Consider the following 13,510-nt stretch of genomic DNA (forward strand, 5'->3'; position numbering starts at 1 on the left):
ATTCAACCGCGCGCATTGCCACCTGTGGGGATCGATGCCATCATGGCGAACTTTAATATCACTTAGATACAACACAAGTGCATTTTATATAACTTCAAACTTAACACCATTTTATTAAGTGCACCATCTGTGGGGATCGAACCCACGACCACGTGGTTAAAAGCCACGCGCTCTACCACTGAGCTAAGATGGTCAACTATATTAATATTTAGAGCTTCGTTTAGGAAACAACACATGTACAAATTTTTACATTTATATACTTCGAAACTACATTAAAAGTAATAAAAACAAGTAAAGAAAAAATATATGAAAGAGTTGGTTGACCAATGAATAGTAAACATATTAGGTAAAATGTAAAAAATGGAATAATTGACTTAGTTTATCCAACAGAAACACATTTTCCATATCTAATCTAGTATGTTAATTAAATACCAATCGCGTTAAATCGTAACAGAAATTAAAAATATGATAGAATTAATGGTTTCAGGTACTTTGTGCTTCTTGTGTTATAATTTTAATATTTTCTTTTAATTTTACCCTTACATAACTCCAATTTATATTTTAGTTTATTGTAGTTTAATTTTCTGTTAATTTTAATATCAATAAAAATATAATCGGTTTTGACATTTTCATAAACTTTTTTTTTTCTCTCTCATTTATAGAAGAAAACAACTCAAGTACCGTTTATATTACATAAATCAAGGCAATATCAACCTAGCACTATCGTCAAATTAAGAGCAATCTAACGCAATTTCAAAATGAATTGTTTGACAAAAAGGAAAGTGAAAGTAAATCCTTTGGATAAATAGTCAACATCTCTCGTTTAAGTGAAGTAACACAAGTACAAATTATATTATTTCAAACATGACAAATTTTAAATTTTTTTTCCTCTCTCACTCTGATTTTAGGAAGAAATGGGTGCAAATACTAATTCAACCGCGCGCATTGCCACCTGTGGGGATCGATGCCATAATGGCGAACTTTAATATCACTTAGATACAACACAAGTGCATTTTATATAACTTCAAACTTAACAACATTTTATTAAGTGCACCATCTATGGGGATTGAACCCACAACCACGTGGTTAAAAGCCACGCGCTCTACCACTGAGCTAAGATGGTCAACTATATTAATATTTAGAGCTTCGTTTAGGAAACAACACATGTACAAATTTTTACATTTATATACTTCGAAACTACATTAAAAGTAATAAAAACAAGTAAAGAAAAAATATATGAAAGAGTTGGTTGACCAATGAATAGTAAACATATTAGGTAAAATGTAAAAAATGGAATAATTGACTTAGTTTATCCAACAGAAACACATTTTCCATATCTAATCTAGTATGTTAATTAAATACCAATCGCGTTAAATCGTAATAGAAATTAAAAATATGTTAGAATTAAAGGTTTCAGGTACTTTGTGCTTCTTGTGTTATAATTTTAATATTTTCTTTTAATTTTACCCTTACATAACTCCAATTTATATTTTAGTTTGTTGTAGTGTAATTTTCTGTTACTTTTAATATCAATAAAAATATAATAGGATTTGACATTTTTATAAACTTTTTTTTTCTCTCTCATTTATAGAAGAAAACAACTCAAGTACCGTTTATATTACATAAATCTAGGCAATATCAACCTAGCACTATCGTCAAATTAAGAGCAATCTAACGCAATTTCAAAATCAATTGTTTGACAAAAAGGAAAGTGAAAGTAAATCCTTTGGATAAATAGTCAACATATCTCATTTAAGTGAAGTAACACAAGTACAAATTATATTATTTCAAACATGACAAATTTTAAATTTTTTTCCTCTCTCAATCTGATTTAAGGAAGAAATGGGTGTAAATACTAATTCAACCGCACGCATTGCCACCTGTGGGGATCGATGCCATGATGGCAAACTATAATATCACTTAGATACAACACAAGTGCATTATATATTACTTCAAACCTAACATCTTATTAAGTGCACCATCATTGGGGATCGAACCCACGACCACGTGGTTAAAAGCCACGCACTTTACCACTGAGCTAAGATGGTCAACTATATTAATCTTTAGAGCTTCATTTAGGAAACAACACATGTACAAATTTTTACATTTATATACTTCGAAACTACATTAAAAGTAATAAAAACAAATAAAGAAAAAATATATGAAAGAGTTGGTTGACCAATGAATAGTAAACATATTAGGTAAAATGTGAAAAATGGAATAATTGACTTAGTTTATCCAACAGAAACGCATTTTCCATATCTAATCTAGTATGTTAATTAAATACCAATTGCGTTAAATCGTAACAGAAATTAAAAATATGTTAGAATTAAAGGTTTCATGTACTTTGTGCTTCTTGTGTTATAATTTTAATATTTTCTTTTAATTTTACCCTTACATAACTCTAAGTTATATTTTTGTTTGTTGTAGTGTAATTTTCTGTTACTTCTAATAACAGTAAAAATATAATAGGTTTTGATATTTTCATAAACTTTTTTTTCTCTCATTTATAGAAGAAAACAACTCAAGTACCGTTTATATTACATAAATGAAGACAATATCAACCTTGCACTATCGTCAAATTAAGAGCAATCTAACGAAAGTTGAAAATGAATTGTTTGACAACAAGGAAAGTGAAAGTAAATCCTTTGGATAAATAGTCAACATCTCTCATTTAATTGAAGTAACACAAGTACAAATTATATTATTTCAAACATGACAAATTTTAAATTTTTTGTCCTCTCTCACTCTGATTTAAGGAAGAAATGGGTGTAAATACTAATTCAACCGCGCGCATTGCCACCTGTGGGGATCGATGCCATGATGGCAAACTATAATATCACTTAGATACAACACAAGTGCATTTCATATTACTTCAAACCTAACAACATCTTATTAAGTGCACCATCTGTGGGGATCGAACCCACGACCACGTGGTTAAAAGCCACGCGCTCTACCACTGAGCTAAGATGGTCAACTATATTAATATTTATTGCTTCGTTTAGGAAACAACACATGTAGAAATTTTTAAATTTATATACTTCGAAGCCACATTAAAAGTAATACAAACAAATAAAGAAAAAAATATATGAATGAGTTGGTTGACCAATGAATAGTAAACATATTAGGTAAAATGTGACAAATGGAATAATTAACTTAGTTTATCCAAAAGAAACACATTTTCCACGTCTAATCTAGTATGTTAATTAAATACCAATCGCGTTAAATCGAAACAGAAATTAAAAATATGTTAGAATTAAAGGTTTCTGGTACTTTGTGCTTCATGTGTTATAATTTTAATATTTTCTTTTAATTTTACCCTTACATAACTCTAATTTATATTTTAGTTGGTTGTAGGGTAATTTTCTGTTACTTTTAATATCAATAAAAATATAATAGGTTTTGATATTTTCATAAACTTTTTTTCTCTCTCTCATTTATAGAAGAAAACAACTCAAGTACCATTTATATTTCATAAATCAAGACAATATCAACCTAGCACTATCGTCAAATTAAGAGCAATCTAACGCAAGTTCAAATTGAATTGTTTGACAAACAAGAAAGTGAAAGTAAATCCTTTGTATCAATAGTCAACAGCTCTCATTTAAGTGAACTAACACAAGTACAAATTATATTATTTCAAACATGACAAATTTTAAAATTTTTTTCCTCTCTCACTCTGAGATGAGTGCAAATACTAATTCAATCGCACGCGTTGCCACCTGTGGGGATCGATGCCATGATGGCAAAATATAATATCACTTAGATACAACACAAGTGCAAATACATCTTATTAAATGCACCATCTACGGGGATCGAACCCACTACCACATGGTTAAAAGCCACACGCTCTACCACTAAGCTAATATGGTCAACTATATTAATATTTATAGCTTCGTTTAGGAAACAACACATGCACAAATTTTTAAATTTATATACTTCGAAACTACATTAAAAGTAATAAAAACAAATAAAGAAAAAATATATGAAAGAGTTGGTTGACCAATAAATAGTAAACATATTAGGTAAAATGTGACAAATGGAATAATTGACTTAGTTTATCCAAAAGAAACACATTTTCAATTTCTAATCTAGTATGTTAATTAAATACCAATAGCGTTAAATCGTAACAGAAATTAAAAATATGTTAGAGTTAAAGGTTTCAGGTACTTTGTGCTTCTTGTGTTATAATTTTAATATTTTCTTTTAATTTTACCCTTACATAACTCCAATTTATATTTTAGTTTGTTGTAGTGTAATTTTCTGTTACTTTTAATATCAATAAAAATATAATAGGTTTTGACATTTTCATAAACTTTTTTTTTCTCTCTCATTTATAGAAGAAAACAACTCAAGTACCGTTTATATTACATAAATCAAGGCAATATCAACCTAGCACTATCGTCAAATTAAGAGCAATCTAACGCAATTTCAAAATGAATTGTTTGACAAAAAGGAAAGTGAAAGTAAATTCTTTGGATAAATAGTCAACATCTCTCATTTATGTGAAGTAACACAAGTACAAATTATATTATTTCAAACATGACAAATTTTAAAATTTTTTTTCCTCTCTCACTCTGATTTAAGGAAGAAATGAGTGCAAATACTAATTCAACCGCGCGCGTTGCCACCTGTGGGGATCGATGCCATGATGGCGAATTATAATATCACTTAGATACAACACAAGTGCAAATTATATTACTTCAACCTTAACAACATCTTATTAAGTGCACCATCTGTGGGGATCGAACCCATGACCACGTGGTTAAAAGCCACGCGCTCTTCCACTGAGGTAAGATGGTCAACTATATTAATATTTAATGCTTCGTTTAGGAAACAACACATGTACAAATTTTTAAATTTATATACTTCGAAACTACATTAAAAGTAATACAAACAAATAAAGAAAAAATATATGAAAGAGTTGGTTGACCAATGAATAGTAAACATATTAGGTAAAATGTGACAAATGGAATAATTGAGTTAGATTATCCAAAAGAAACACATTTTCCATGTCTAATCTAGTATGTTAATCAAATACCAATCGCGTTAAATTGTCACAAAAATTTAAAATATGTTAGAATTAAAGGTTTCTGGTACTTTGTGATTCTTGTGTTATAATATTAATATTTTCTTTTAATTTTACCCGTACATAACACTAATTTATATTTTAGTTTGTTGTAGTGTAATTTTCTGTTACTTTTAATATCAATAAAAATATAATAGGTTTTGATATTTTCTTAAACTTTTTGTCTCTCTCTCATTTATAGAAGAAACCAACTCAAGTACCGTTTATATTACATAAGTCAAGACAATACCAAGCAAGCACTATCTTCAAATTAAGAGCAATCAAACGCAAGATCAAAATGAATTGTTTAACAAAAAGGAAAGTGAAAGTTAATCGTTTTGTTAAATAGTCAACATCTCTCATTTAAGTGAAGTAACACAAGTACAAATTATATTATTTCAAACATGATAAATTTTAAATTTTTTTCTCCCTCTCTCACAATGATTTAAAGAAGAAATGAGTGCAAATACAAATTCAATCGCACGCGTTGCCGCCTGTGGGGATCGATGCCATGATGGCGAACTATAATATCACTTAGATACAACACAAGTGCAAATTATATTACTTCAAACCTAACAACATCTTATTAAGTGCACCATCTGTGGCGATCGAACCCATGACCACGTGGTTAAAAGCCACGCGCTCTACCAATGAGTTAAGATGGTCAACTATATTAATATTTATAGCTTCGTTTAGGAAACAACACATGTTCAAATTTTTAAATTTATATACTTCGAAACTACATTAAAAGTAATAAAAACAAATAAAGAAAAAATATATGAAAGAGTTGGTTGAATGTGACAAATGGAATAATTGACTTAGTTTATCCAAAAGAAACACATTTTCAATTACTAATCTAGTATGTTAATTAAATACCAATCGCGTTAAATCGTAACAGAAATTAAAAATATGTTAGAATTAAAGGTTTCATGTACTTTGTGCTTCTTGTGTTATAATTTTAATATTTTCTTTTAATTTTACCCTTACATAACTCTAAGTTATATTTTTGTTTGTTGTAGTGTAATTTTCTGTTACTTCTAATAACAGAAAAAATATAATAGGTTTTGATATTTTCATAAACTTTTTTTTCTCTCATTTATAGAAGAAAACAACTCAAGTACCCTTTATATTACATAAATGAAGACAATATCAACCTTGCACTATCGTCAAATTAAGAGCAATCTAACGGAAGTTGAAAATGAATTGTTTGACAACAAGGAAAGTGAAAGTAAATCCTTTGGATAAATAGTCAACATCTCTCATTTAATTGAAGTAACACAAGTACAAATTATATTATTTCAAACATGACAAATTTTAAATTTTTTTTCCTCTCTCACTCTGATTTAAGGAAGAAATGGGTGTAAATACTAATTCAACCGCGCGCATTGCCACCTGTGGGGATCGATGCCATGATGGCAAACTATAATATCACTTAGATACAACACAAGTGCATTTTATATTACTTCAAACCTAACAACATCTTATTAAGTGCACCATCTGTGGGGATCGAACCCACGACCACGTGGTTAAAAGCCACGCGCTCTACCACTGAGCTAAGATGGTCAACTATATTAATATTTATTGCTTCGTTTAGGAAACAACACATGTAGAAATTTTTAAATTTATATACTTCGAAGCCACATTAAAAGTAATACAAACAAATAAAGAAAAAAATATATGAATGAGTTGGTTGACCAATGAATAGTAAACATATTAGGTAAAATGTGACAAATGGAATAATTGACTTAGTTTATCCAAAAGAAACACATTTTCCACGTCTAATCTAGTATGTTAATTAAATACCAATCGCGTTAAATCGAAACAGAAATTAAAAATATGTTAGAATTAAAGGTTTCTGGTACTTTGTGCTTCATGTGTTATAATTTTAATATTTTCTTTTAATTTTACCCTTACATAACTCTAATTTATATTTTAGTTGGTTGTAGCGTAATTTTCTGTTACTTTTAATATCAATAAAAATATAATAGGTTTTGATATTTTCATAAACTTTTTTTCTCTCTCTCATTTATAGAAGAAAACAACTCAAGTACCATTTATATTTCATAAATCAAGACAATATCAACCTAGCACTATCGTCAAATTAAGAGCAATCTAACGCAAGTTCAAATTGAATTGTTTGACAAACAAGAAAGTGAAAGTAAATCCTTTGTATCAATAGTCAACAGCTCTCATTTAAGTGAACTAACACAAGTACAAATTATATTATTTCAAACATGACAAATTTTAAAATTTTTTTCCTCTCTCACTCTGAGATGAGTGCAAATACTAATTCAATCGCACGCGTTGCCACCTGTGGGGATCGATGCCATGATGGCAAAATATACTATCACTTAGATACAACACAAGTGCAAATACATCTTATTAAATGCACCATCTATGGGGATCGAACCCACTACCACATGGTTAAAAGCCACGCGCTCTACCACTAAGCTAATATGGTCAACTATATTAATATTTATAGCTTCGTTTAGGAAACAACACATGCACAAATTTTTAAATTTATATACTTTGAAACTACATTAAAAGTAATAAAAACAAATAAAGAAAAAATATATGAAAGAGTTGGTTGACCAATAAATAGTAAACATATTAGGTAAAATGTGACAAATGGAATAATTGACTTAGTTTATCCAAAAGAAACACATTTTCAATTTCTAATCTAGTATGTTAATTAAATACCAATAGCGTTAAATCGTAACAGAAATTAAAAATATGTTAGAGTTAAAGGTTTCAGGTACTTTGTGCTTCTTGTGTTATAATTTTAATATTTTCTTTTAATTTTACCCTTACATAACTCCAATTTATATTTTAGTTTGTTGTAGTGTAATTTTCTGTTACTTTTAATATCAATAAAAATATAATAGGTTTTGACATTTTCATAAACTTTTTTTTTTTCTCTCTCATTTATAGAAGAAAACAACTCAAGTACCGTTTATATTACATAAATCAAGGCAATATCAACCTAGCACTATCGTCAAATTAAGAGCAATCTAACGCAATTTCAAAATGAATTGTTTGACAAAAAAGGAAAGTGAAAGTAAATTCTTTGGATAAATAGTCAAAACATCTCTCATTTATGTGAAGTAACACAAGTACAAAATTATATTATTTCAAACATGACAAATTTTAAAATTTTTTTTCTCTCTCTCATTTATAGAAGAAAACAACTCAAGTACCGTTTATATTACATAAGTCAAGGACAATATCAACCTAGCACTATCGTCAAATTAAGAGCAATCTAACGCAATTTCAAAATGAATTGTTTGACAAAAAGGAAAGTGAAAGTAATCTTTTGATAAATAGTCAACATCTCTCATTTATGTGAAGTAACACAAGTACAAATTATATTATTTCAAACATGACAAATTTTAAAATTTTTTTCTCCCTCTCTCACTCTGATTTAAGGAAGAAATGAGTGCAAATACTAATTCAATCGCACGCGTTGCCGCCTGTGGGGATCGATGCCATGATGGCGAATCTATAATATCACTTAGATACAACACAAGTGCAAATTATATTACTTCAAACCTAACAACATCTTATTAAGTGCACCATCTGTGGCGATCGAACCCATGACCACGTGGTTAAAAGCCACGCGCTCTACCAATGAGTTAAGATGGTCAACTATATTAATATTTATAGCTTCGTTTAGGAAACAACACATGTTCAAATTTTTAAATTTATATACTTCGAAACTACATTAAAAGTAATAAAAACAAATAAAGAAAAAATATATGAAAGAGTTGGTTGAATGTACATTAGAATGTGACAAATGGAATAATTGACTTAGTTTATCCAAAAGAAACACATTTTCAATGTACTAATCTAGTATGTTAATTAAATACCAATCGCGTTAAATCGTAACAGAAATTAAAAATATGTTAGAATTAAAGGTTTCATGTACTTTGTGCTTCTTGTGTTATAATTTTAATATTTTCTTTTAATTTTACCCTTACATAACTCTAAGTTATATTTTTGTTTGTTGTAGTGTAATTTTCTGTTACTTCTAATAACAGAAAAAATATAATAGGTTTTGATATTTTCATAAACTTTTTTTCTCTCTCATTTATAGAAGAAAACAACTCAAGTACCCTTTATATTACATAAATGAAGACAATATCAACCTTGCACTATCGTCAAATTAAGAGCAATCTAACGGAAGTTGAAAATGAATTGTTTGACAACAAGGAAAGTGAAAGTAAATCCTTTGGATAAATAGTCAACATCTCTCATTTAATTGAAGTAACACAAGTACAAATTATATTATTTCAAACATGACAAATTTTAAATTTTTTTTCCTCTCTCACTCTGATTTAAGGAAGAAATGGGTGTAAATACTAATTCAACCGCGCGCATTGCCACCTGTGGGGATCGATGCCATGATGGCAAACTATAATATCACTTAGATACAACACAAGTGCATTTTATATTACTTCAAACCTAACAACATCTTATTAAGTGCACCATCTGTGGGGATCGAACCCACGACCACGTGGTTAAAAGCCACGCGCTCTACCACTGAGCTAAGATGGTCAACTATATTAATATTTATTGCTTCCTTTAGGAAACAACACATGTAGAAATTTTTAAATTTATATACTTCGAAGCCACATTAAAAGTAATACAAACAAATAAAGAAAAAAATATATGAATGAGTTGGTTGACCAATGAATAGTAAACATATTAGGTAAAATGTGACAAATGGAATAATTGACTTAGTTTATCCAAAAGAAACACATTTTCCACGTCTAATCTAGTATGTTAATTAAATACCAATCGCGTTAAATCGAAACAGAAATTAAAAATATGTTAGAATTAAAGGTTTCTGGTACTTTGTGCTTCATGTGTTATAATTTTAATATTTTCTTTTAATTTTACCCTTACATAACTCTAATTTATATTTTAGTTGGTTGTAGCGTAATTTTCTGTTACTTTTAATATCAATAAAAATATAATAGGTTTTGATATTTTCATAAACTTTTTTTCTCTCTCTCATTTATAGAAGAAAACAACTCAAGTACCATTTATATTTCATAAATCAAGACAATATCAACCTAGCACTATCGTCAAATTAAGAGCAATCTAACGCAAGTTCAAATTGAATTGTTTGACAAACAAGAAAGTGAAAGTAAATCCTTTGTATCAATAGTCAACAGCTCTCATTTAAGTGAACTAACACAAGTACAAATTATATTATTTCAAACATGACAAATTTTAAAATTTTTTTCCTCTCTCACTCTGAGATGAGTGCAAATACTAATTCAATCGCACGCGTTGCCACCTGTGGGGATCGATGCCATGATGGCGAATTATAATATCACTTAGATACAACACAAGTGCAAATTATATTACTTCAACCCTAACAACATCTTATTAAGTGCACCATCTGTGGGGATCGAACCCACGACCACGTGGTTAAAAGCCACGCGCTCTACCACTGAGCTAAGATGGTCAACTATATTAATATTTATTGCTTCGTTTAGGAAACAACACATGTACAAATTTTTAAATTTATATACTTCGAAACTACATTAAAAGTAATACAAACAAATAAAGAAAAAATATATGAAAGAGTTGGTTGACCAATAAATAGTAAACATATTAGGTAAAATGTGACAAATGGAATAATTGACTTAGTTTATCCAAAAGAAACACATTTTCAATTTCTAATCTAGTATGTTAATTAAATACCAATAGCGTTAAATCGTAACAGAAATTAAAAATATGTTAGAGTTAAAGGTTTCAGGTACTTTGTGCTTCTTGTGTTATAATTTTAATATTTTCTTTTAATTTTACCCTTACATAACTCCAATTTATATTTTAGTTTGTTGTAGTGTAATTTTCTGTTACTTTTAATATCAATAAAAATATAATAGGTTTTGACATTTTCATAAACTTTTTTTTTTCTCTCTCATTTATAGAAGAAAACAACTCAAGTACCGTTTATATTACATAAATCAAGGCAATATCAACCTAGCACTATCGTCAAATTAAGAGCAATCTAACGCAATTTCAAAATGAATTGTTTGACAAAAAGGAAAGTGAAAGTAAATTCTTTGGATAAATAGTCAACATCTCTCATTTATGTGAAGTAACACAAGTACAAATTATATTATTTCAAATATGACAAATTTTAAAATTTTTTTTCCTCTCTCACTCTGATTTAAGGAAGAAATGAGTGCAAATACTAATTCAACCGCGCGCGTTGCCACCTGTGGGGATCGATGCCATGATGGCGAATTATAATATCACTTAGATACAACACAAGTGCAAATTATATTACTTCAACCCTAACAACATCTTATTAAGTGCACCATCTGTGGGGATCGAACCCACGACCACGTGGTTAAAAGCCACGCGCTCTACCACTGAGCTAAGATGGTCAACTATATTAATATTTATTGCTTCGTTTAGGAAACAACACATGTACAAATTTTTAAATTTATATACTTCGAAACTACATTAAAAGTAATACAAACAAATAAAGAAAAAATATATGAAAGAGTTGGTTGACCAATGAATAGTAAACATATTAGGTAAAATGTGACAAATGGAATAATTGAGTTAGATTATCCAAAAGAAACACATTTTCCATGTCTAATCTAGTATGTTAATCAAATACCAATCGCGTTAAATTGTCACAAAAATTTAAAATATGTTAGAATTAAAGGTTTCTGGTACTTTGTGATTCTTGTGTTATAATATTAATATTTTCTTTTAATTTTACCCGTACATAACACTAATTTATATTTTAGTTTGTTGTAGTGTAATTTTCTGTTACTTTTAATATCAATAAAAATATAATAGGTTTTGATATTTTCTTAAACTTTTTGTCTCTCTCTCATTTATAGAAGAAACCAACTCAAGTACCGTTTATATTACATAAGTCAAGACAATACCAAGCAAGCACTATCTTCAAATTAAGAGCAATCAAACGCAAGATCAAAATGAATTGTTTAACAAAAAGGAAAGTGAAAGTTAATCGTTTTGTTAAATAGTCAACATCTCTCATTTAAGTGAAGTAACACAAGTACAAATTATATTATTTCAAACATGATAAATTTTAAATTTTTTTCTCCCTCTCTCACAATGATTTAAAGAAGAAATGAGTGCAAATACAAATTCAATCGCACGCGTTGCCGCCTGTGGGGATCGATGCCATGATGGCGAACTATAATATCACTTAGATACAACACAAGTGCAAATTATATTACTTCAAACCTAACAACATCTTATTAAGTGCACCATCTGTGGCGATCGAACCCATGACCACGTGGTTAAAAGCCACGCGCTCTACCACTGAGCTAAGATGGTCAACTATATTAATATTTATAGCTTCGTTTAGGAAACAACACATGTTCAAATTTTTAAATTTATATACTTCGAAACTACATTAAAAGTAATAAAAACAAATAAAGAAAAAATATATGAAAGAGTTGGTTGAATGTGACAAATGGAATAATTGACTTAGTTTATCCAAAAGAAACACATTTTCGATTACTAATCTAGTATGTTAATTAAATACCAATCGCGTTAAATCGTAATAGAAATTAAAAATATGTTGGAATTAAAGGTTTTATGTACTTTGTGCTTCTTGTGTTATAATTTTAATATTTTCTTTTAATTTTACCCTTACATAACTCTAAGTTATAATTTTGTTTGTTGTAGTGTAATTTTCTGTTACTTCTAATAACAGTAAAAATATAATAGGTTTTGATATTTTCATAAACTTTTTTTTCTCTCATTTATAGAAGAAAACAACTCAAGTACCGTTTATATTACATAAATGAAGACAATATCAACCTTGCACTATCGTCAAATTAAGAGCAATCTAACGGAAGTTGAAAATGAATTGTTTGACAAGGAAAGTGAAAGTAAATCCTTTGGATAAATAGTCAACATCTCTCATTTAAGTGAAGTAACACAAGTACAAATTATATTATTTCAAACATGACAAATTTTAAATTTTTTTTCCTCTCTCACTCTGATTTAAGGAACAAATGGGTGTAAATACTAATTCAACCGCGCGCATTGCCACTTGTGGGGATCGATGCCATGATGGCAAACTATAATATCACTAAGATACAACACAAGTGCATTTTATATTACTTCAAACCTAACAACATCTTATTAAGTGCACCATCTGTGGGGATCGAACCCACGACCATGTGGTTAAAAGCCACGCGCTCTACCTCTGAGCTAAGATGGTCAACTATATTAATATTTATTGCTTCGTTTAGGAAACAACACATGTAGAAATTTTAAAATTTATATACTTCGAAGCCACATTAAAAGTAATACAAACAAATAAAGAAAAAAATATATGAATGAGTTGGTTGACCAATGAATAGTAAACATATTAGGTAAAATGTGACAAATGGAATAATTGACTTAGTTTATCCAAAAGAAACACATTTTCCA

General features: G+C 28.9%; 10 non-coding genes across 10 annotated transcripts; all 10 read right to left on the reverse strand.

Moving 5' to 3' along the window:
- Nucleotides 1-121: 121 nt before the first annotated feature.
- Nucleotides 122-193, reverse strand: TRNAK-UUU. The gene has a single exon. It is a non-coding gene; the product is annotated as a tRNA-Lys (tRNA).
- Nucleotides 194-1,051: 858 nt separating this feature from the next.
- TRNAK-UUU lies at nt 1,052-1,123 on the reverse strand. The gene has a single exon. It is a non-coding gene; the product is annotated as a tRNA-Lys (tRNA).
- A 1,779-nt stretch (nt 1,124-2,902) lies between these two features.
- On the reverse strand, nt 2,903-2,974 carry TRNAK-UUU. Its single transcript has one exon. It is a non-coding gene; the product is annotated as a tRNA-Lys (tRNA).
- Nucleotides 2,975-4,730: 1,756 nt separating this feature from the next.
- Nucleotides 4,731-4,802, reverse strand: TRNAK-UUU. The gene has a single exon. It is a non-coding gene; the product is annotated as a tRNA-Lys (tRNA).
- Nucleotides 4,803-6,559: 1,757 nt separating this feature from the next.
- TRNAK-UUU lies at nt 6,560-6,631 on the reverse strand. The gene has a single exon. It is a non-coding gene; the product is annotated as a tRNA-Lys (tRNA).
- A 2,919-nt stretch (nt 6,632-9,550) lies between these two features.
- Nucleotides 9,551-9,622, reverse strand: TRNAK-UUU. The gene has a single exon. It is a non-coding gene; the product is annotated as a tRNA-Lys (tRNA).
- An 847-nt stretch (nt 9,623-10,469) lies between these two features.
- TRNAK-UUU lies at nt 10,470-10,541 on the reverse strand. The gene has a single exon. It is a non-coding gene; the product is annotated as a tRNA-Lys (tRNA).
- Nucleotides 10,542-11,400: 859 nt separating this feature from the next.
- Nucleotides 11,401-11,472, reverse strand: TRNAK-UUU. The gene has a single exon. It is a non-coding gene; the product is annotated as a tRNA-Lys (tRNA).
- An 859-nt stretch (nt 11,473-12,331) lies between these two features.
- TRNAK-UUU lies at nt 12,332-12,403 on the reverse strand. Its single transcript has one exon. It is a non-coding gene; the product is annotated as a tRNA-Lys (tRNA).
- Nucleotides 12,404-13,226: 823 nt separating this feature from the next.
- Nucleotides 13,227-13,298, reverse strand: TRNAK-UUU. The gene has a single exon. It is a non-coding gene; the product is annotated as a tRNA-Lys (tRNA).
- Nucleotides 13,299-13,510: the final 212 nt, after the last annotated feature.

Source organism: Ipomoea nil, unplaced genomic scaffold (assembly GCF_001879475.1).
Source record: "Ipomoea nil cultivar Tokyo-kokei standard unplaced genomic scaffold, Asagao_1.1 scaffold2833, whole genome shotgun sequence".
In the NCBI taxonomy this organism is placed as follows: domain Eukaryota; kingdom Viridiplantae; phylum Streptophyta; class Magnoliopsida; order Solanales; family Convolvulaceae; genus Ipomoea; species Ipomoea nil.